Genomic DNA, 24,866 nt, shown 5'->3' with positions numbered 1-24,866 from the left:
GAAAGAAGAGATGGAGGGAGGGAGAGGAAAGAAGAGATGGAGGGAGGGAGAGGAAAGAAGAGATGGAGGGAGAGAGAGGAACGAAGAGATGGAGGGAGGGAGAGGAAAGAAGAGATGGAGGGAGGGAGATGAAAGAAGAGATGGAGGGAGGGGAGAGGAAAGAAGAGATGGAGGGAGGGGAGAGGGAAGAAGAGATGGAGGGAGGGGAGTGGAAAGAAGAGATGGATGGAGGGGAGAGGAAAGAAGAGATGGAGGGGAGAGGGGAGAGGAAAGAAGAGATGGAGGGAGGGGAGAGGAAAGAAGAGATGGAGGGAGGGGAGAGGGTAGAGGAAAGAAGAGATGGATGGAGGGGAGAGGAAAGAAGAGATGGAGGGAGGGGAGAGGAAAGAAGAGATGGAGGGAGGGAGAGGAAAGAAGAGATGGAGGGAGGGGAGAGGAAAGAAGAGGTGGAGGGAGGGGAGAGGGAAGAAGAGATGGAGGGAGGGAGAGGAAAGAAGAGATGGAGGGAGGGAGAGGAAAGAAGAGATGGAGGGAGGGAGAGGAAAGAAGAGATGGATGGAGGGGAGAGGGGAGAGGAAAGAAGAGATGGAGGGAGGGGAGGGAGGGAGAGGAAAGAAGAGATGGAGGGAGGGGAGAGGAAAGAAGAGATGGATGGAGGGGAGAGGGGAGAGGAAAGAAGAGATGGATGGATGGAGGGGAGGGGAAAGGAAAGAAGAGATGGATGGAGGGGAGAGGAAAGGAAAGAAGAGATGGAGGGAGGGAGAGGAAAGAAGAGATGGAGGGAGGGAGAGGAAAGAAGAGATGGAGGGAGAGAGAGGAAAGAAGAGATGGAGGGAGGGAGAGGAAAGAAGAGATGGAGGGATGGAGAGGAAAGAAGAGATGGAGGGGAGAGGGGAGAGGAAAGAAGAGATGGAGGGGAGAGGAAAGAAGAGATGGAGGGAGGGGAGTGGAAAGAAGAGATGGAGGGAGGGGAGAGGAAAGAAGAGATGGAGGGGAGAGGAAAGAAGAGATGGGGGAGAGAGGTTAGAGGAAAGAAGAGATGGAGGGAGGGGAGTGGAAAGAAGAGATGGAGGGAGGGAGATGAAAGAAGAGATGGAGGGAGGGGAGAGGAAAGAAGAGATGGAGGGAGGGGAGTGGAAAGAAGAGATGGAGGGAGGGAGATGAAAGAAGAGATGGAGGGAGGGGAGAGGAAAGAAGAGATGGAGGGAGGGGAGAGGAAAGAAGAGATGGAGGGAGGGGAGAGGAAAGAAGAGATGGAGGGAGGGGAGAGGAAAGAAGAGATGGATGGAGGGGAGAGGGGAGAGAAAAGAAGGGATGGATGGATGGAGGGGAGGGGAAAGGAAAGAAGAGATGGATGGAGGGGAGAGGAAAGGAAATAAGAGATGGAGGGAGGGAGAGGAAAGAAGAGATGGAGGGAGGGAGAGGAAAGAAGAGATGGAGGGAGAGAGAGGAAAGAAGAGATGGAGGGAGGGAGAGGAAAGAAGAGATGGAGGGAGGGAGAGGAAAGAAGAGATGGAGGGACGGAGAGGAAAGAAGAGATGGAGGGAGGGAGAGGAAAGAAGAGATGGAGGGAGGGAGAGGAAAGAAGAGATGGAGGGGAGAGGGGAGAGGCAAGAAGAGATGGAGGGAGGGGATTGGAAAGAAGAGATGGAGGAAGGGGAGAGGAAAGAAGAGATGGAGGGAGGGGAGAGGAAAGAAGAGATGGAGGGAGGGGAGAGGAAAGAAGAGATGGAGGGAGGGGAGAGGGGAGAGGCAAGAAGAGATGGAGGGGAGAGGGGAGAGGAAAGAAGAGATGGAGGGGAGAAGGGAGAGGCAAGAAGAGATGGAGGGAGAGAGAGGAAAGAAGAGATGGAGGGAGGGAGAGGAAAGAAGAGTTGGAGGGACGGAGAGGAAAGAAGAGATGGAGGGAGGGCGAGGAAAGAAGAGATGGAGGGAGGGAGAGGAAAGAAGAGATGGAGGGGAGAGGGGAGAGGCAAGAAGAGATGGAGGGAGGGGATTGGAAAGAAGAGATGGAGGGAGGGGAGAGGAAAGAAGAGATGGAGGGAGGGGAGAGGAAAGAAGAGATGGAGGGAGGGGAGAGGAAAGAAGAGATGGAGGGAGGGGAGAGGGGAGAGGAAAGAAGAGATGGAGGGAGGGGAGAGGAAATAAGAGATGGAGGGAGGAGAGAGGAAAGAAGAGATGGAGGGAGGGGAGAGGGGAGAGGAAAGAAGAGATGGAGGGAGGGGAGAGGAAAGAAGAGATGGAGGGAGGGGAGAGGAAAGAAGAGATGGAGGGAGGGGAGAGGAAAGAAGAGATGGAGGGAGGGAGAGGAAAGAAGAGATGGAGGGAGGGGAGAGGAAAGAAGAGATGGAATGAGGGGAGAGGAAAGAAGAAATGGAGGGAGGGAGAAGAAAGAAGAGATGGAGGGAGGGAGAGGAAAGAAGAGATGGAGGGAGGGGAGAGGAAAGAAGAAATGGAGGGAGGGAGAAGAAAGAAGAGATGGAGGGAGGGAGAGGAAAGAAGAGATGGAGGGAGGAAGGGCAGAGGAAAGAAGAGATGGAGGGAGGAAGGGCAGAGGAAAGAAGAGATGGAGGGATGGAGAGGAAAGAAGAGATGGAGGGGAGAGGAAAGAAGAGATGGGGAGAGAGGTTAGAGGAAAGAAGAGATGGAGGGAGGGGAGTGGAAAGAAGAGATGGAGGGAGGGAGATGAAAGAAGAGATGGAGGGGAGAGGAAAGAAGAGATGGAGGGGAGAGGAAAGAAGAGATGGAGGGGAGAGGAAAGAAGAGATGGGGAGAGAGGTTAGAGGAAAGAAGAGATGGAGGGAGGGGAGTGGAAAGAAGAGATGGAGGGAGGGAGATGAAAGAAGAGATGGAGGGGAGAGGAAAGAAGAGATGGAGGGGAGAGGAAAGAAGAGATGGAGGGGAGAGGGGAGAGGAAAGAAGAGATGGAGGGGAGAGGAAAGAAGAGATGGAGGGAGGGGAGTGGAAAGAAGAGATGGATGGAGGGGAGAGGAAAGAAGAGATGGAGGGAGGGGAGAGGAAAGAAGAGGTGGAGGGAGGGAGAGGAAAGAAGAGATGGAGGGAGGGAGAGGAAAGAAGAGATGGAGGGAGGGAGAGGAAAGAAGAGATGGATGGAGGGGAGAGGGGAGAGGAAAGAAGAGATGGAGGGAGGGGAGGGAGGGAGAGGAAAGAAGAGATGGAGGGAGGGGAGAGGAAAGAAGAGATGGATGGAGGGGAGAGGGGAGAGAAAAGAAGGGATGGATGGATGGAGGGGAGGGGAAAGGAAAGAAGAGATGGATGGAGGGGAGAGGAAAGGAAATAAGAGATGGAGGGAGGGAGAGGAAAGAAGAGATGGAGGGAGGGGAGAGGAAAGAAGAGATGGAGGGAGGGAGAGGAAAGAAGAGATGGAGGGATGGAGAGGAAAGAAGAGATGGAGGGGAGAGGGGAGAGGCAAGAAGAGATGGAGGGGAGAGGGGAGAGGAAAGAAGAGATGGAGGGGAGAAGGGAGAGGCAAGAAGAGATGGAGGGAGAGAGAGGAAATAAGAGATGGAGGGAGGGAGAGGAAAGAAGAGATGGAGGGAGGGAGAGGAAAGAAGAGATGGAGGGACGGAGAGGAAAGAAGAGATGGAGGGAGGGAGAGGAAAGAAGAGATGGAGGGAGGGAGAGGAAAGAAGAGATGGAGGGGAGAGGGGAGAGGCAAGAAGAGATGGAGGGAGGGGATTGGAAAGAAGAGATGGAGGGAGGGGAGAGGAAAGAAGGGATGGAGGGAGGAGAGAGGAAAGAAGAGATGGAGGGAGGGGAGAGGAAAGAAGAGATGGAGGGAGGGGAGAGGGGAGAGGAAAGAAGAGATGGAGGGAGGGGAGAGGAAAGAAGAGATGGAGGGAGGGGAGAGGAAAGAAGAGATGGAGGGAGGGGAGAGGAAAGAAGAGATGGAGGGAGGGAGAGGAAAGAAGAGATGGAGGGAGGGGAGAGGGAAGAAGAGATGGAGGGAGGGAGAGGAAAGAAGAGATGGAGGGAGGGAGAGGAAAGAAGAGATGGAGGGGGGGGAGAGGGGAGAGGAAAGAAGAGATGGAGGGAGGGGAGAGGAAAGAAGAGATGGAGGGAGGGGAGAGGGGAGAGGAAAGAAGAGATGGAGGGAGGGGAGAGGAAAGAAGAGATGGAGGGAGGGGAGAGGGGAGAGGAAAGAAGAGATGGAGGGAGGGGAGAGGAAAGAAGAGATGGAGGGAGGGGAGAGGAAAGAAGAGATGGAGGGAGGGGAGAGGAAAGAAGAGATGGAGGGAGGGGAGAAGAAAGAAGAGATGGAGGGAGGGAGAGGAAAGAAGAGATGGAGGGAGGGGAGAGGAAAGAAGAGATGGAGGGAGGGGAGAGGAAAGAAGAGATGGAGGGAGGGAGAGGAAAGAAGAGATGGAGGGAGGGGAGAAGAAAGAAGAGATGGAGGGAGGGAGAGGAAAGAAGAGTTGGAGGGAGGGGAGAGGAAAGAAGAGTTGGAGGGAGGGAGGGAGAGGAAAGAAGAGATGGAGGGAGGGGAGAGGAAAGAAGAGATGGAGGGAGGGAGAGGAAAGAAGAGATGGAGGGAGGGGAGAGGGGAGAGGAAAGAAGAGATGGAGGGAGGGGAGAGGAAAGAAGAGATGGAGGGAGGGGAGAGGGGAGAGGAAAGAAGAGATGGAGGGAGGGGAGAGGAAAGAAGAGATGGAGGGAGGGGAGAGGGGAGAGGAAAGAAGAGATGGAGGGAGGGGAGAGGAAAGAAGAGATGGAGGGAGGGGAGAGGAAAGAAGAGATGGAGGGAGGGGAGAGGAAAGAAGAGATGGAGGGAGGGAGAGGAAAGAAGAGATGGAGGGAGGGGAGAAGAAAGAAGAGATGGAGGGAGGGAGAGGAAAGAAGAGTTGGAGGGAGGGGAGAGGAAAGAAGAGTTGGAGGGAGGGAGGGAGAGGAAAGAAGAGATGGAGGGAGGGAGGGAGAGGAAAGAAGAGATGGAGGGAGGGGAGAGGAAAGAAGAGAATTGGAGGGATGGAGATGAAAGGAATCCCTGATGTCCTGTGTGTGCCAAGGAATTGCCTGTGACTTTCACTGGGGCTGCAAGTCAAGTTTTATTTGTATGCTAAACAATATAGAGGGACAAATACAGATGAAACCCTGCAGACATGGTTACTGAGTTTTTCATGAAATCAGGATTCTAATGTCAGCTGTCTCCTTGGTGATGATATACTATTAGATCTCAGAATTTCTTCAGTCTGGAGGGGGTCTGCAGTATGGGCCTTGAGAATGGTCTGGAGTGTAAATGGGTACAGAGCAAGTTTCTATATGTTCAGAGTAGAAGAGAGCAGTAGGCTTGGGCAATATACCATTTACGCTGTATACCGTGGTATTTCAAAATACAGACAGAATGAATTTCAATATTGTTTAAAAAAGTATATTTTTGGGGGGGGGTTAGGGGCACCCCCGCTTAGCGGAGTCTGCGTGCTACGCCACTGCGTTTAATTAAGTTAAGTATAACTATAAGAAATATAAGATGTGTTAAATACATTATGTCCAGCACAGGGTCCAGCTGTGCATCTGGTTTGCTAACTTGCTAGCTAAGTGGCTAGATGTCAAGGTCAGACTTCTTGGTTACAGCAGAGACATTCTAACCTGAGTACCAGTCTTCTGCTTACATTCCACTCCTTGCCACTCCTTGGGTGTTTTTCAATATGCATACTACCGTGCTCTACACACTCATGCTCCGAGTGTGTTCTCTTGAGTACGTCCTTGTGAGGACGAAAGTTGAGAACACATAAAACATTACATTTGAGCAGCACTCCCCCTACTGTATTACCTCACGCTGAGCAGCACTCCCCCTACTGTATTACCTCACGCTGAGCAGCACTCCCCCTACTGTATTACCTCACGCTGAGCAGCACTCCCCCTACTGTATTACCTCACGCTGAGCAGCACTCCCACCACTGTATTACCTCACGCTGGGCAGCACTCCCCCTACTGTAATACCTCACGCTGAGCAGCACTCCCCCTACTGTATTACCTCACGCTAAGTAGCACTCTCCCTACTGTATTACCTCACGCTAAGTAGCACTCCCCCTACTGTATTACCTCACGATAAGTAGCACTCCCCCTACTGTATTACCTCACGCTGCTCCTCCCCCTACTGTATTACCTCACGCTGAGCAGCACTCCCCCTACAGTATTACCTCACGCTGAGCAGCACTCCCCCTACTGTATTACCTCACGCTGAGCAGCACTCCCACCACTGTATTACCTCACTCTGGGCAGCACTCCCCCTACTGTATTACCTCACGCTGAGCAGCACTCCCCCTACTGTATTACCTCACGCTGAGCAGCACTCCCCCTACTGTATTACCTCACGCTGAGCAGCACTCCCCCTACTGTATTACCCCACGCTGAGCAGCACTCTCCCTACTGTATTACCTCACGCTAAGTAGCACTCCCCATACTGTATTACCTCACGCTAAGTAGCACTCCCCCTACTGTATTACCTCACGCTAAGTAGCACTCCCCCTACTGTATTACCTCACGCTGCTCCTCCCCCTACTGTATTACCTCACGCTGAGCAGCACTCCCCCTACTGTATTACCTCATGCTGAGCAGCACTCCCCCTACTGTTTTAGCCCACGCTGAGCAGCGCTCCCCGTACTGTATTAACTCATGCTGAGCAGCACTCCCCCTACTGTATTACCTCATGCTGAGCAGCACTCCCCCTACTGTTTTACCCCACGCTGAGCAGCACTCCCCCTACTGTATTACCTCACGCTGAGCAGGACTCCCCCTACTGTATTACCCCACGCTAAGCAGCGCTCCCCCTACTGTTTTACCTAACGCTGAGCAGCATTCCACCTACTGTATTACCTCACGCTGCTCCTCCCCCTACTGTATTACCTCACGCTGAGCAGCACTCCCCCTACTGTATTACCTCACGCTGAGCAGCACTCCCCCTACTGTATTACCTCACGCTGCGCAGCAGTCCCCCTACTGTATTAACTCTCACTCCCCCTACTGTATTACCTCACGCTGCTCCTCCCCTTACTGTATTACCTCACGCTGAGCAGCACTCCCCCTACTGTACTACCTCACGCCGAGCAGCACTCCCCCTACTGTATTACCTCATGCTGCACCTCCCCCTACTGTATTACCTCCCACTGAGTAGCACTCCCCCTACTGTATTACCTCACGCTGAGCAGTACTCCACCCTACTGTATTACCTCAGGCTGAGCAGCACTCCCCCCTACTGTATTACCTCTCACTCCCCCTACTGTATAAGCTCAGGCCGAGCAGCATTCCACCTACTGTATTACCTCACGCTGCTCCTCCCCCTACTGCATTACCTCACGCTGAGCAGCACTCCCCCTACTGTATTACCTCACGCTGAGCAGCACTCCCCCTACTGTATTATCTAACGCTGAGCAGCACTCCTCCCTAATGTATTACCTCTCACTCCCCCTACTGTATTACCTCACTCTGAGTAGCACTCCCCCTACTGTATTAGCTCATGCTGAGCAGCACTCCCCCCTACTGTATTACCTCAGGCTGAGCAGCTCTCCCCCCTACTGTATTACCTCTCACTCCCCCTACTGTATTACCTCAGGCCGAGCAGCGCTCCCCTTATTGTTTTACCTAACGCTGAGCAGCATTCCACCTACTGTATTACCTCACGCTGCTCCTCCCCCTACTGTATTACCTCACGCTGAGCAGCACTCCCCCTACTGTATTACCTCACGCTGAGCAGCACTCCCCCTACTGTATTACCTCACGCTGCGCAGCAGTCCCCCTACTGTATTAACTCTCACTCCCCCTACTGTTTACCTCACGCTGCTCCTCCCCTTACTGTATTACCTCACGCTGAGCAGCACTCCCCCTACTGTTTTACCTCACGCTGAGCAGCACTCCCCCTACTGTATTACCTCATGCTGAGCAGCACTCCCCCTACTGTATTACCTCACGCTGAGCAGCACTCCCCCTACTGTATTACCTCACGCTGCGCAGCAGTCCCCCTACTGTATTAACTCTCACTCCCCCTACTGTATTACCTCACGCTGCTCCTCCCCTTACTGTATTACCTCACGCTGAGCAGCACTCCCCCTACTGTACTACCTCACGCCGAGCAGCACTCCCCCTACTGTATTACCTCATGCTGCACCTCCCCCTTCTGTATTACCTCCCACTGAGTAGCACTCCCCCTACTGTATTACCTCACGCTGAGCAGTACTCCACCCTACTGTATTACCTCAGGCTGAGCAGCACTCCCCCCTACTGTATTACCTCTCACTCCCCCTACTGTATAAGCTCAGGCCGAGCAGCATTCCACCTACTGTATTACCTCACGCTGCTCCTCCCCCTACTGCATTACCTCACGCTGAGCAGCACTCCCCCTACTGTATTACCTCACGCTGAGCAGCACTCCCCCTACTGTATTATCTAACGCTGAGCAGCACTCCTCCCTAATGTACTACCTCTCACTCCCCCTACTGTATTACCTCACTCTGAGTAGCACTCCCCCTACTGTATTAGCTCATGCTGAGCAGCACTCCCCCCTACTGTATTACCTCAGGCTGAGCAGCTCTCCCCCCTACTGTATTACCTCTCACTCCCCCTACTGTATTACCTCAGGCCGAGCAGCGCTCCCCTTATTGTTTTACCTAACGCTGAGCAGCATTCCACCTACTGTATTACCTCACGCTGCTCCTCCCCCTACTGTATTACCTCACGCTGAGCAGCACTCCCCCTACTGTATTACCTCACGCTGAGCAGCACTCCCCCTACTGTATTACCTCACGCTGCGCAGCAGTCCCCCTACTGTATTAACTCTCACTCCCCCTACTGTTTTACCTCACGCTGCTCCTCCCCTTACTGTATTACCTCACGCTGAGCAGCACTCCCCCTACTGTTTTACCTCACGCTGAGCAGCACTCCCCCTACTGTATTACCTCATGCTGAGCAGCACTCCCCCTACTGTATTACCTCACGCTGAGCAGCACTCCCCCTACTGTATTACCTCACGCTGAGCAGCACTCTCCCTACTGTATTACCTCACGCAGAGCAGCACTCCCCCCTACTGTATTACCTCACGCTGCACCTCCCCCTACTGTGTTACCTCCCGCTGAACAGCACTCCCCCTACTGTATTACCTCACGCTGAGCAGCACTACCCCTACTGTATTACCTCTCACTCCCCCTACTGTATTCCCTTACTCTGCTCCTCGTCCAACTGTATTACCTCACGCTGAGCAGCACTCCCCCCTACTGTATTACCTCACTCTACACCTCCCCCTACTGTATTACCTCACGCTGAGCAGCACTCCCCCTACTATATTACCTCATGCTGAGCAGCACTCCCCCTACTGTATTACCTCACGCTGAGCAGCACTCCCCCTACTGTATTACCTCAGGCTGAGCAGCACTCTCCCTACTGTATTACCTCACGCAGAGCAGCACTCCCCCCTACTGTATTACCTCACGCTGCACCTCCCCCTACTGTGTTACCTCCCGCTGAACAGCACTCCCCCTACTGTATTACCTCACGCTGAGCAGCACTACCCCTACTGTATTACCTCTCACTCCCCCTACTGTATTCCCTTACTCTGCTCCTCGTCCAACTGTATTACCTCACGCTGAGCAGCACTCCCCCCTACTGTATTACCTCACTCTACACCTCCCCCTACTGTATTACCTCACGCTGAGCAGCACTCCCCCTACTATATTACCTCATGCTGAGCAGCACTCCCCCTACTGTATTACCTCACGCTGAGCAGCACTCCCCCTACTGTATTACCTCACGCTGAGCAGCATTCCCCCTACTGTATTACCTCACGCTAAGCAGCACACCCCCCTATTGTATTACCTCACTCTGCACCTCCACCTACTGTATTACCTCACACTGAGCAGCACTCCCCCTACTGTATTACCTCACAATGAGCAGCACTCCCCCTACTGTATTACCTCACGCTGAGCAGCACTCCCCCTACTGTATTACCTCACGCTGAGCAGCACTCCCCCTACTGTATTACCTCATGCTGAGCAGCACTCCCCCCTACTGTATTACCTCACGCTGAGCAGCACTCCCCCCTACTGTATTAACTCACGCTGAGCAGCACTCCCCCTACTGTATTACCTCACGCTGAGCAGCACTCCCCACTACTGTATTACCTCACGCTGAGCAGCACTCCCCACTACTGTATTACCTCACGCTCCACCTCCCCCTACTGTATTACCTCACGCTGAGCAGCACTCCCCCCTACTGTATTACCTCACGCTGCGCAGCACTCCCCCTACTGTATTACTTCACGCTGAGCAGCACTCCCCCCTACTGTATTACCTCACGCTCCACCTCCCCCTACTGTATTACCTCACGCTCCACCTCCCCCTACTGTATTACCTCACGCTGAGCAGCACTCCCCCTACTGTATTACCTCACGCTGAGCAGCACTCCCCCCTACTGTATTACCTCACGCTCCACCTCCCCCTACTGTATTACCTCACGCTGAGCAGCACTCCCCCCTACTGTATTACCTCACGCTGCACCTCCCCCTACAGTTTTCATAACTGTGACCTTAAATGCCTACCGTCTGTAAGCTGTTAGTGTCTTAACGACCGTTCCACAGGTGCATGTTCATTAATTGTATATGTTTCTTTGAACAATCATTGGAAACAGTGTTTAAACCCTTTGCAATGAAGATCTGTGAAGCTATTTAGATTTTTATGAGTTATCTTTGAAAGACAGGGCCCTGTTAATGGACGTTTCTTTTTTTGCTGAAAAAATGTACCTAAAAGTAATGCAAGGTAGATGCAAAGTCTTCGTGTGTAGCTAGCTAGCTAAAAATGATTTGTGGCTAGCTAGCCATTTAGCCCTATTGACTTACTATGTATGGGCTTGCTATGTACGCACTCTACAGTGTGTATTGTAGGCAGGTAAACATGCCAAAATGAACAAAGCATGTATTTATTAACATGTCAAAATAAAATATTGACTTATACCTTCCCAAAAGAAACACAACCTGCTTTTACTCACAGGAAGACCTTGAAGGTCTGAGTTACTATGGGGTTACTCTGAAGTTATTGATGTGCTTCCCAAATGGCAACCTCTTCCCAAGTAAGGGCACATAGTGCTATGGTCTAAAGTAGCGCACTAGATTGGGAAGAGGTTGCCATTTGGGACAAAGCTTATGTTCCCTAAAGTGAGCACAGTAGAAAACAAATTTATGAGACCGAATGTTGTTTACTCTCTCGCTCTCTTTCGGTCTCTCTCTCCCCTCTCGCTCTTCTATTCCACTGACCACAGCTATAGAATAATATAATTTTTGTAATCAACTGCAAACAAATTGAGAAAGCAATCATGACAGACAGAGTGCATTTTGAATTAACATTTCAAGGCTACGGGGCATCTTTGACCAAATATCCATGGTGATGTGGCCCTCACAGATATTAATATATATATATATATATATATATATATATATATATATATATATATATATATATATATATATATGCAGTTGTAGTCGGAAGTTTACATACACTTAGGTTGAAGTCATTAAAACTCGTATTTCAACCACTCCACAAATTTCTTGTGGTTAAACTATAGTTTTGGCAAGTCGGTGTTGTGTCTTTGGCTATGCCGGATTAAGTGATATGACATACTATTCTATAAAATCCTTTCTCCGTAATTAATATTACCTGATTGAGCTAATCATGTAAATGTAATTAACTAGAGAGTCGGGGCACCACAAAATAATATTTATAGAGCTGTAATCTTCCGACCTAGTAATATTTTACATCAATAGCAGTCAATATTAATCGTCACCTTAATTCAGTCTCAACCAAGAATGTACAACTTTCAGATATCTTCAGGAACCCTGGCTAACAAGTTGAATCAGCAATACAAAATTGGGTTTAATTATTTATTTACTAAATACCTAACTAATCACACAGAAATACATATACACAGAATGAATCATACCTTGATTACAAATTACGCCATAAAGGAAAACGTCCCTAGTGGGTGGAACAGATATGACAGCTGGTTACACAAAAGAAAAGGGGATGGGTTTGAGTGAAAGAGCGGGAAGACTGAGAACAAAGGCCGAAGCTGTGCTATCGTAAATACAGTATCTTATGCATTCTAAATTACCGCTCATTTGGAAAAGGAAAATGCAATAAATATTTACTCTGTGCAGCTGCTGTTGCTAACTCAACGGCTAGGAGGTAACACTTCTGTAGTGAATAAGAGTTCAAAGTTCATACCATTCGCAACCAAACCTCACTCTGAGGTTGGCTTAGTTCTGTAGTTGACATGTTAGTCCTTTTAATGCAAAGGCTGCAGACCTCACGTACTTGTCGTCAAGGCTTTATATAGGAAGGGAGAGGAGGGCGTAAAGTTGTATAACCCATGTCCCTTCACAGGGGGGGGCAACTGATTGAGCAGAGCCCTACCTTATGAAAACCAAAATCTCTCATTTGGAAGCTAAAATTACATTTAATCTCTTCACCAATAATTTTATATTCACACATTTAAATTGAACAACAATTCCATGTGAATCTGATAACTACAATGTGCAGACTTTCCACTGTAGAGTTTGTCATCTTATCATTGATGAGAAGCGAACTGACATCATATTCATTAAGTACCACCGCATATGTTCAATTGGTCGGATTACCAGAATATAGTTAATTTCCCCCCACCTTCTGATGTTCCCAGAATCTCCATGTTAACCAAGAGGTTTTCAAATTTCACATCAGTAGGCTAGAGAGAGGAAAAAGCGAGGAAGAGGTATTTATGACTCATAAACCTACTCCCAGGCCAATGTCATGACATCGGTTAGGACATCTACTTTGTGCATGACACAAGTCATTTTTCCAAATATTGTTTACAGACAGATTCTTTCAATTATAATTCACTGTATCACAATTCCAGTGGGTCAGAAGTTCACATACACTAAGTTGACTGTGCCTTTAACCAGCTTGGAAAATTCCAGAAAATGATGTCATGGCTTTAGAAGCTTCTGATAGGCTAATTGACATAATTTGAGTCAATTGGAGGTGTACCTGTGGATGTATTTCAAGGCCTACCTTCAAACTCAGTGTCTCTTTGCTTGACATCATGGAAAAATCAAAAGAAATCAGCCAAGACCTCAGAAAAATCATTGTAGACCTCCACAAGTCTGGTTCATCCTTGGGAGCAATTTACAAATGCCCGAAGGTACCATGTTCATCTGTATAAACAATAATACGCAAGTATAAACACCATGGGACCACGCAGCCATCATACCGCTCAGGAAGGAGATGCGTTATGTCTCCTAAAGATTAACGTACTTTGGTACGAAAAGTGCAAATCAATCCCAAAGATACAAAGATTGTACTTTTTGGGGAAATGTCCTCTAGTCTGATGAAACAAAAATAGAACTGTTTGGCCATAATGACCGTCGTTATGTTTTGATGAAAAAGTGGGATGCTTGCAAGCCGCAGAACACCATCCCAACCGTGAAGCACGGGGGTGACCGCGTCATGTTGTGTGGGTGCTTTGCTGCAGGAGGGACTGGTGCACTTCACGAAATAGATGGCTTCATGAGGCAGGAAAATGATGTGGATATTTTGAAGCAACATCTCAAGACATCAGTCAGGAAGTTAAAGCTTGGTCGCAAATGGGTCTCCAAATGGACAATGACCCCAAACATGCTTCCAAAGTTGTGGCAAAATGGCTTAAGGACAACAAAGTCAAGGTATTGGAGTGGTCATCACAAAGCTCTGACCTCATTACCATAGAAAATTTGTGGGCATAACTGAAAAAGTTTGTGCGAGCAAGGAGGCCTACAAACCTGACTCAGTTACACCAGCTCTGTCAGGAGGAATGGGCCAAAATTCACCCAACTTATTGTGGGAAGCTTGTGGAAGGCTACCCGAATCGTTTGACCCAAGTTACACAATTTAAAGGCAATGCTACCAAATACTAATTGAGTGTATGTAAACTTCTGACCCACTGGGAATGTGATGAAAGAAATAAAAGCTCAAATAAATCATTCTCTTTACTATTATTCTGACGTTTCAAATTCTTAAAATCAAATGGTGATCCTAACTGACCTAAAACAGGGAATTTTTACTAGGATTAAATGTCAGGAATTGTGAAATACCTGAGTTTAAGTGTATTTGGCTAAGGTGCAGTATGGAAACTTCCGACTTCAACTGTATATATTTCATAAATAAAACATCACATGGAAATATGTTTAACCATTTATCAAGCAACGAACAATGCAAGTCTTGGTGATATTGGCTCTGCTCCTTCAGGGTAGCTCACTGCCCAAGCAAAGCATCGATATAAAATAGTGAGCACGGTAAACTATACCAATCCCCCAAAACAACACAACCTTACCCAAGGTACGCTAGGTACGGCACAGCACCGTTTAGACATCAATAGACCAGCCAAAGAATGCATACTATGTGGGAATGTTAACCATAAGCTGAGCCCCGAATGAGGCAAGACGAGCGTCATCGTGGCACGTGTGAACTATCTTTAGAACATAGCGGTGTGAACCCAGCTGCCCTAGAGATGCACCGCCGGGTACTCTCACTGAACAACATGAGTAGCTTAATCATATGTGGCCAACATGAAATATCTAAGTATCTAACAAGCAACCAAACAATCTGCACCCAGCCAACAACTTGTAGCTAATATGCACTGTACTTTATTAGGACAACCACCAAAGCAATGCTATTGACTAGTCTGAACGCAGACATAGTCAACTAGATAAGGCATGGAACTCATATGAACTCATCACTTTAAGGCATCTAAAATCTCCTTAGTGTTTAATCTAATATAGCATTCGTAGGAAGCAGAGGACCATGACATACAGTGTGGATGCAGGGACGGAGAGAAGCCGTTGAAGCAGCGACGATGTGAAATGAATGGGCTGCGTACAGCTCAAGCAATAGTCCACAGCGTTGGCAGAGGGGACGGAGCACTGATTAAAAACCAGCATCTCTTCATTGGTTCGCCTGGCGTGGCTAGTGGTCACCATTGCAGGTAGCGTAACATGGAAGAGATGACAGAAAGCTAGTTTGAGCAGTGATACCCTGCGTACCTTCACCCTTCCTATTAGTTTGAGCAGTGATACCTGGAGTACCTTCACCCTTCCTATTAGTTTGAGCAGTGATACCTGGAGTACCTTCACCCTTCCTGTTAGTTTGAGCAGTGATACCTGGTGTACCTTCACCCTTCCTGTTAGTTTGAGCAGTGATACCTGGCATACCTTCACCCTTCCTATTAGTTTGAGCAGTGATACCTGGGGTACCTTCACCCTTCCTGTTAGTTTGAGCAGTGATACCTGGGGTACCTTCACCCTTCCTATTAGTTTGAGCAGTGATACCTGGAGTAACTTCACCCTTCCTATTAGTTTGAGCAGTGATACCTGGGGTACCTTCACCCTTCCTGTTAGTTTGAGCAGTGATACCTGGGGTACTTTCACCCTTCCTGTTAGTTTGAGCAGTGATACCTGGGGTACCTTCACCCTTCCTGTTAGTTTGAGCAGTGATACCTGGCATACCTTCACCCTTCCTATTAGTTTGAGCAGTGATACCTGGGGTACCTTCACCCTTCCTATTAGTTTGAGCAGTGATACCTGGAGTACCTTCACCCTTCCTATTAGTTTGAGCAGTGATACCTGGAGTACCTTCACCCTTCCTATTAGTTTGAGCAGTGATACCTGGCGTACCTTCACACTTCCTAATAGTTTGAGCAGTGATACCTGGCGTACCTTCACCCTTCCTATTAGTTTGAGCAGTGATACCTGGGGTACCTTCACCCTTCCTATTAGTTTGAGCAGTGATACCTGGCATACCTTCACCCTTCCTATTAGTTTGAGCAGTGATACCTGGCGTACCTTCACCCTTCCTATTAGTTTGAGCAGTGATACCCCGGCACCTATTATTGCTGGTGTAGTGACGCACATCTTTAATCAAACATTTGTCGTAGGAAAGATTCCTAAATCTTGGAAAACAGCTTTGCTTTACCAGTCCTCAAGGGAGGTGATGGTAGTGATTTGGAAAATTATCGGCCCATCTCTCAGCTCTCCTGTTTGGCTAAAATTCTAGAGTCATTGGTGAATAGGCAACTACAATCTTTTTTTAACTGTTAACAATACTCTTTCTAGTAATCCATCTGGCTTCAGACCTAAACACAGTACTATTACGGCCACTGTACGTGTTGTAAATGATATTACTAATACCCTAGATAATAGAAAGCACTGTGCTGCCTTGTTCATAGATTTATCGAACGCTTTTGACACTATAGACCTTGCAATAGTTTTGGGTAAGCTGTCGTCAATAGGACTGGGATTGGATGCCTGTCGTTGGTTTCATGACTATCTAAAGGATAGAAGTCAGGCTGTTAGAGTTGACGGCATCCAGTCGGAGCCATTGGAGTTGGTTAAAGGGGTCCCACAAGGTTCTATACTTGGTCCATTACTGTTCACTCTCTACATAAACAATATCGGTGATGAGATAAGAAAGTGTCAAATTCATTGATATGCTGATGATACTGTCATGTACTCTATCGCTTCAACGGCTGACCAAGCATTATCATTATTGGAGACAGATTTTAAGATATTACAAGGGTCTTTTATACAGCTGAAACTTGTTTTAAATGCAAAGAAAACATATTTTATGATTTTTAATAGGTTCAAACAATTGCACTTACAGTGCCTTGCGAAAGTATTCGGCCCCCTTGAACTTTGCGACCTTTTGCCACATTTCAGGCTTCAAACATAAAGATATAAAACTGTATTTTTTGTGAAGAATCAACAACAAGTGGGACACAATCATGAAGTGGAACGACATTTATTGGATATTTCAAACTTTTTTAACAAATCAAAAACTGAAAAATTGGGCGTGCAAAATTATTCAGCCCCTTTACTTTCAGTGCAGCAAACTCTCTCCAGAAGTTCAGTGAGGATCTCTGAATGATCCAATGTTGACCTAAATGACTAATGATGATAAATACAATCCACCTGTGTGTAATCAAGTCTCCGTATAAATGCACCTGCACTGTGATAGTCTCAGAGGTCTGTTAAAAGCGCACAGAGCATCATGAAGAACAAGGAACGCACCAGGCAGGTCCGAGATACTGTTGTGAAGAAGTTTAAAGCCGGATTTGGATACAAAAAGATTTCCCAAGCTTTAAACATCCCAAGGAGCACTGTGCAAGCGATAATATTGAAATGGAAGGAGTATCAGACCACTGCAAATCTACCAAGACCTGGCCGTCCCTCTAAACTTTCAGCTCATACAAGGAGAAGACTGATCAGAGATGCAGCTAAGAGGCCCATGATCACTCTGGATGAACTGCAGAGATTTTTTTATTTTTTTTATTTTACCTTTATTTAACCAGGTAGGCAAGTTGAGAACAAGTTCTCATTTACAATTGCGACCTGGCCAAGATAAAGCAAAGCAGTTCGACACTTACAACGACACAGAGTTACACATGGAGTAAAACAAACATACAGTCAATAATAAAGTATAAACAAGTCTTTATAGAATGTGAGCAAATGAGGTGAGAAGGGAGGTAAAGGCAAAAAAGGCCTTGGTGGCAAGGTAAATACAATATAGCAAGTAAAACACTGGAATGGTAGTTTTGCAATGGAAGAATGTGCAAAGTAGAAATAAAAATAATGGGGTGCAAAGGAGCAAAATAAATAAATAAATTAAATACAGTTGGGAAAGAGGTAGTTGATAGGGCTAAATTATAGGTGGGCTATGTACAGGTGCAGTAATCTGTGAGCTGCTCTGACAGTTGGTGCTTAAAGCTAGTGAGGGAGATAAGTGTTTCCAGTTTCAGAGATTTTTGTAGTTCGTTCCAGTCATTGGCAGCAGAGAACTGGAAAGAGAGGCGGCCAAAGAAAGAATTGGTTTTGGGGGTGACTAGAGAGATATACCTGCTGGAGCGTGTGCTACAGGTGGGAGATGCTATGGTGACCAGCGAGCTGAGATAAGGGGGGACTTTACCTAGCAGGGTCTTGTAGATGACATGGAGCCAGTGGGTTTGGCGACGAGTATGAAGCGAGGGCCAGCCAACGAGAGCGTACAGGTCGCAATGGTGGGTAGTATATGGGGCTTTGGTGACAAAACGGATTGCACTGTGATAGACTGCATCCAATTTGTTGAGTAGGGTATTGGAGGCTATTTTGTAAATTACATCGCCAAAGTCGAGGATTGGTAGGATGGTCAGTTTTACGAGGGTATGTTTTGCAGCATGAGTGAAGGAGGCTTTGTTGTGAAATTGGATGCCAATTCTAGATTTAATTTTGGATTGGAGATGCTTAATGGGAGTCTGGAAGGAGAGTTCACAGTCTAACTAGACACCTAGGTATTTGTAGTTGTCCTCATATTCTAAGTCAGAACCGTCCAGAGTAGTGATGCTGGACGGGCGGGCAGGTGTGGGCAGTGATCGGTTGAAGAGCATGCATTTAGTTTTACTTGCATTTAAGAGCAGTTGGAGGCCACGGAAGGAGAGTTGTATGGCATTGAAGCTCATCTGGAGGTTAGTTAACACAGTGTCCAAAGAAGGCCCAGAAGTATACAGAATGGTGTCGTCTGCGTAGCGGGGGATCGGAGTATCACCAGCAGCAAGAGTGACATCATTGATGTATACAGAGAAAATAGTCGGCCCGAGAATTGAACCCTGTGGCACCACCATAGAGACTGCCAGAGGTCCGGACAACAGGTCCTCCGATTTGACACACGGAACTCTGTCTGAGAAGTAGTTGGTGAACCAGGCGAGGTCATTTGAGAAACCAAGGCTGTTTAGTCTGCCGATAAGAATGTGGTGATTTACAGTCGAAAGCCTTGGCCAGGTCGATGAATATAGCTGCACAGTATTGTCTCTTATCGATGGCGGTTATGATATCGTTTAGGACCTTGAGCGTGGCTGAGGTGCATCCATGACCAGCTCGGAAGCCAGATTGCATAGCGGAGAATGGGATTCGAAATGGTTGGTGATCTGTTTGTTAACTTGGCTTTCGAAGACCTTAGAAAGGCAGGGTAGGATAGATATGGGTCTGTAGCAGTTTGGGTTTAGAGTGTCTCCCCCTTTGAAGAGGGGGATGATCGCGGCAGCTTTCAAATTTTGGGGGATCTCAGACAATATGAAAGAGAGGTTGAACAAGCTAGTAATAGGGGTTGCAAAAATTTTGACAGATAATTTTAGAAAGAGTGTGTCCAGATTGTCTAGCCCGGCTGATTTGTAGGGGTCCAGATTTTGCAGTTCTTTCAGAACATCAGCTATCTGGATTTGGGTGAAGGAGTAATGGGGGAGGCTTAGGCAAGTTGCTGTAGGTGGTGCAGGGCTGTTGACTGCTGTAGGGGTAGCCAGGTGAAAAGCATGGCCAGCCGTAGTAAAATGATTCTTGAAATTCTCAATTATCGCAGATTTATTGGTGGTGACAGTGTTTCCTAGCCTCAGTGCAGTGGACAGCTGGGAGGAGGTTATTATTCTCCATGGACTTTACAGTGTCCCAGGAGGCTTTTCTATGCTAATGCAGTACGCCACAGGGTGTTTTTGTGCTGGTCAAGGGCAGTCAGGTCTGGAGAGAACCAAGGGCTATATCTGTTCCTGATTCTAAATTGTTTGAATGGGGCATGCTTATTTAAGATGGTGAGGAAGGCACTTTTAAAGAATATCCTGGCATCTTCTACTGACGGAATGAGGTCAATATCCTTCCAGGATACCCGGGCCAGGTTGATTAGAAAGGCCTGCTCGCTGGTGGTCGTTTGACCGCGGACCCATAACGGATGCAGGCAATGAAGCAGTGATCGCTGAGATCCTGGTTGAAGACAGCAGAGATGTATTTGGAGGGCAGGTTGGTTAGGATGATATCCCGTGTTTACGTATTTTGGGTTGTACCTGGTAGGTTTATTGATAATTTGTGTGATCTTGAGGGCATCAAGCTTAGATTGTAGGATGGCTGGGGTTTTAAGCATGTTCCAGTTTAGGTCACCTAACAGCACAAGCTCTGAAGATAGGTGGGGGGCGATTACTTCACATATGGTGTCCAGAGCTCAGCTGGGGGCAGAGGGTGGTCTATAGCAAGCAGCAATGATGAGAGACTTGTTTCTGGAAAGGTGGACTGATGTTCCATTCTTTCATCTAGAGTTATATGAGAGTATGGATAACAATTGAGAGTCCATAATGCAAACAGATCTTAAGGGATCATGCCAGATTTAAGGGAAGGAACATTTACTGTATTTCAGACTGAGGAACCCATAAATCCATCATACGCTGCCTCTGGAAAAGCATAATGTAAACCCCACAGCCTTAATGTGCTACTGGGAGAGGGGAGATTCTCTGAAATGGATCATTGCTTCTTCATAGGCCATGAAGAGTGGGCTGGCAGTAGGATCCCTGAGCAGACTGCACACTGAAAGGTCCTGATGCCCAATAGGAACTGAATCCCTGTTGTCGGACCATGATAAGAAAGGCTGCATTCCTTGTTATCGGACCATGATACAGTGCCTTGCGAAAGTATTCGGCCCCCTTGAACTTTGCGACCTTTTGCCACATTTCAGGCTTCAAACATAAAGATATAAAACTGTATTTTTTTTTGTATCCAAATCCGGCTTTAAACTTCTTCACAACAGTATCTCGGACCTGCCTGGTGTGTTCCTTGTTCTTCATGATGCTCTCTGCGCTTTTAACAGACCTCTGAGACTATCACAGTGCAGGTGCATTTATACGGAGACTTGATTACACACAGGTGGATTGTATTTATCATCATTAGTCATTTAGGTCAACATTGGATCATTCAGAGATCCTCACTGAACTTCTGGAGAGAGTTTGCTGCACTGAAAGTAAAGGGGCTGAATAATTTTGCACGCCCAATTTTTCAGTTTTTGATTTGTTAAAAAAGTTTTAAATATCCAATAAATGTCGTTCCACTTCATGATTGTGTCCCACTTGTTTTTGATTCTTCACAAAAAAATACAGTTTTATATCTTTATGTTTGAAGCCTGAAATGTGGCAAAAGGTCGCAAAGTTCAAGGGGGCCGAATACTTTCGCAAGGCACTGTGAGAAACACATATAGTATTACTATCAATCCCCCCAAAACCAAAACTTAACGTTAGTTAATTTAGCTATCTAAAGGCCTAATGTCCTACTGATACTGCTCAGCAGTAACATCTGCTGCATCTTCAGTGTGCACAGTGAGAATGACCTGGTAATCACCCTACGATATAGTCTACCTGAGCTTAAGGCTAATGTCTAACCACAACTAATGTCTAACCACAACATGCAATTGGCATGCTGACTGCAGGAATGTCCACCGGAGCTGTTGCCAGAGAATTTAATGCTAATTTCTCTACCATAAGCCACCTCCGTCGTTTTAGAGAATTTCGCAGTACGTCCAACCAGCCTCAAAACCGCAGACCACATGTAACAACGCCAGAGCAGGACCTCCACATCGTCAGAGACCAGCCACCCGGACAGCTGTGGGTTTGTACAATGGAATAATTTCTGGAAGAACTGTCAGAAACCATCTAAGGGAAGCTCATGCTCGTTGTCCTCATCAGGGTCTTGACCTGAATGTAGTTTGGCATCGTAACCAACTTAATTTGGCAAATGCTCACCTTCGATGGCCACTGGTACGCTGGAGTAGTGTGCTCTTCACGGATGAATCTCGGTTTCAACTGTACCGGGCAGATGGCAGACTGCGTGTATGGCATCGTGTGAGCGAGCGGCTTGCTGATGTCAACGTTGTGAACAGAGTGCCTCATGGTGGTGGTGGGGTTATGGTATGGGCAGGCATAAACTACGAACAAGGAACACAATTGCATTTTATTGATGGCAATTTGAATGCAAAGAGATACTGTCACGAGATCCTGAGGCCCATTGTCTTGCCATTCATCCACCTCCATCACCTCATGTTTCAGCATGATAATGGACAGCCCCATGTTCCAAGGATCTGTACACAATTCCTAGAAGCTGAACATGTCCCAGTTTTTCCATGGACTTTATACTCACCAGACGTGTCACCCTTGGAGCATGTTTGGGATGCTCTGGATCGATGTGTACCACATCATGTTCCTGTTAGCACCAATATCTAGAAACTTCTCACAGCCATTGAAGAGTAATGGGACAATATTCCACAGGCCACAATCAACAGCCTGATCAACTCTATGCGTAGGAGATGTGTCATGCTGCATGAGGCAAATGGTAATCACACCAGATACTGACTGGTTTTCTGATCCACACCCCTACCTTTTTAAAAAAGGTATCTGTGACCAACCGATGCATATCTGTATTCCCAGTCATGTGAAATCCATATATAGTGCCTAAATAAATGTATTTCAATTGACTGATTTCCTTATTTATATTTAAACTTTATTTAACTAGGCAAGTCAGTTAAGAAAAAAAATTCTTATTTACAATGACAGCCGACCCCGGCCAAACCCTAACCTGAACGACGCTGGGCCAATTGTGCACCGCCCTCTGTGACTCCCAATCACGGCCGTTTGTGATACAGCTTGGAATTGAAACAGGGTCTGTAGTGACACCTCTAGCACTGAGATGCAGTGCCTCAGACCGCTGCGACACTCGGGAGCCTTATATGAACTGTAACTCAGTAAAATCTTTGAATTTGTTACATGTTGCATAGAAACTTTTGTTCATTGTAGATGGCATCTTTGACCAAATCGCCATGGTGATGTGGGCCTTGCAGATGAATGTCACTCTGATATGTCAGACCTCCTCCTGATAACTATAGAGCTGCAGTGATGTAGGGAGCCTGTATGTCTGTATGCATGTCATGCTACTGGCATACTGGGTGAAGCATACCTGGGTTCAAATACTATTTGACATCATTTTAAACAGTATTCTCAAGCTGTGCTTGATCAAGTTTACCTGGCTTGATGAACCAATAGAAAAGTCCTGAAACTGTAAACCCCACCCACATCTGGCACACCAGGCAGTCTAGAGGAAACGCTCAAAGAAATATGTTGAATAGTATTTGAAAGCAAGCCTGGTGAACTAATAAACTAGACAGATGTTGAATAGTATTTGAACCCAGGCCTGGTGAACTAATAAACTAGACAGATGTTGAATAGTATTTGAAAGCAGGCCTGGTTAACTAATAAACTAGACAGATGTTGAATAGTATTTGAACCCAGGCCTGGTGAACTAATAAACTAGACAGATGTTGAATAGTATTTGAACCCAGGCCTGGTGAACTAATAAACTAGACAGATGTTGAATAGTATTTGAACCCAGGCCTGGTGAACTAATAAACTAGACAGATGTTGAATAGTATTTGAACCCAGGCCTGGTGAACTAATAAACTAGACAGATGTTGAATAGTATTTGAACCCAGGCCTGGTGAACTAATAAACTAGACAGATGTTGAATAGTATTTGAACCCAGGCCTGGTGAACTAATAAACTGGACAGATGTTGAATAGTATTTGAACCCAGGCCTGGTGAACTAATAAACTGGACAGATGTTGAATAGTATTTGAACCCAGGCCTGGTGAACTAATTAACTAGACAGATGTGTAAAAGTATTTGAACCCAGGCCTGTTGAACTAATAAACTAGACAGATGTTGAATAGTATTTGAAAGCAGGCCTGGTTAACTAATAAACTAGACAGATGTTGAATAGTATTTGAACCCAGGCCTGGTGAACTAATAAACTGGACAGATGTTGAATAGTATTTGAACCCAGGCCTGGTGAACTAATAAACTAGACAGATGTTGAATAGTATTTGAAAGCAGGCCTGGTGAACTAATAAACTAGACAGATGTTGAATAGTATTTGAACCCAGGCCTGGTTAACTAATAAACTAGACAGATGTTGAATAGTATTTGAACCCAGGCCTGGTGAACTAATAAACTAGACAGATGTTGAATAGTATTTGAACCCAGGCCTGGTGAACTAATAAACTGGACAGATGTTGAATAGTATTTGAACCCAGGCCTGGATAACTAATAAACTAGACAGATGTTGAATAGTATTTGAAAGCAGGCCTGGTTAACTAATACACTAGACAGATGTTGAATAGTATTTGAACCCAGGCCTGGTGAACTAATAAACTAGACAGATGTTGAATAGTATTTGAACCCAGGCCTGGTTAACTAATAAACTAGACAGATGTTGAATAGTATTTGAAAGCAGGCCTGGTGAACTAATAAACTAGACAGATGTTGAATAGTATTTGAACCCAGGCCTGGTGAACTAATAAACTGGACAGATGTTGAATAGTATTTGAACCCAGGCCTGGTGAACTAATAAACTAGACAGATGTTGAATAGTATTTGAAAGCAGGCCTGGTGAACTAATAAACTGGACAGATGTTGAATAGTATTTGAACCCAGGCCTGGTGAACTAATAAACTAGACAGATGTTGAATAGTATTTGAACCCAGGCCTGGTGAACTAATAAACTAGACAGATGTTGAATAGTATTTGAAAGCAGGCCTGGGGGAAAGAAGGGTGTAGTCATAATAATATCAGGTCTCTGGACCAGTCACCCAGCAGTAGTGAAAGTAATGGGACAGACCAGAACCTGAGAGTTCAACTATGAATCCAGATGTTGTTGTGTGTGTGTAAATGTATCTATCTCTCTTTCTCTCTCTCTTTCTCTCTCTCAATTCAAGGGGCTTTATTGGCATGGGAAACGTGTTAACATTGCCAAAGCAAGTGAGGTAGATAATATATAAATGTGAAATAAACAATAAAAATAAACACTAAACATTACATATCTCTCTCTCTAAACCCCTCTCTTCCCCTCCCTCCCTCTACCCCCCCTCTCTGTCTCCCTCTCTTTCCCTCCCACCCCCCCTGTATCCCTCTCTTTCCTTCCCTCCCTCCCTCCACCCCCCTCTGTCTCCCTCTCTTCCCCCCCTCCCTCCCTC

At 46.8% G+C, this 24,866-nt stretch overlaps 1 protein-coding gene across 1 annotated transcript in view; it reads left to right on the top strand.

Moving 5' to 3' along the window:
• The window catches only part of LOC139413953 (fibulin 2), a 114,718-nt gene that overhangs the window by 5,386 nt on the left and 84,466 nt on the right, over positions 1–24,866 (top strand). The window lies entirely within an intron of this gene.

Source organism: Oncorhynchus clarkii, chromosome 7 (assembly GCF_045791955.1).
Source record: "Oncorhynchus clarkii lewisi isolate Uvic-CL-2024 chromosome 7, UVic_Ocla_1.0, whole genome shotgun sequence".
Lineage (NCBI taxonomy): Eukaryota > Metazoa > Chordata > Actinopteri > Salmoniformes > Salmonidae > Oncorhynchus > Oncorhynchus clarkii.
This window is presented reverse-complemented; position numbering and strand designations above follow the sequence as displayed.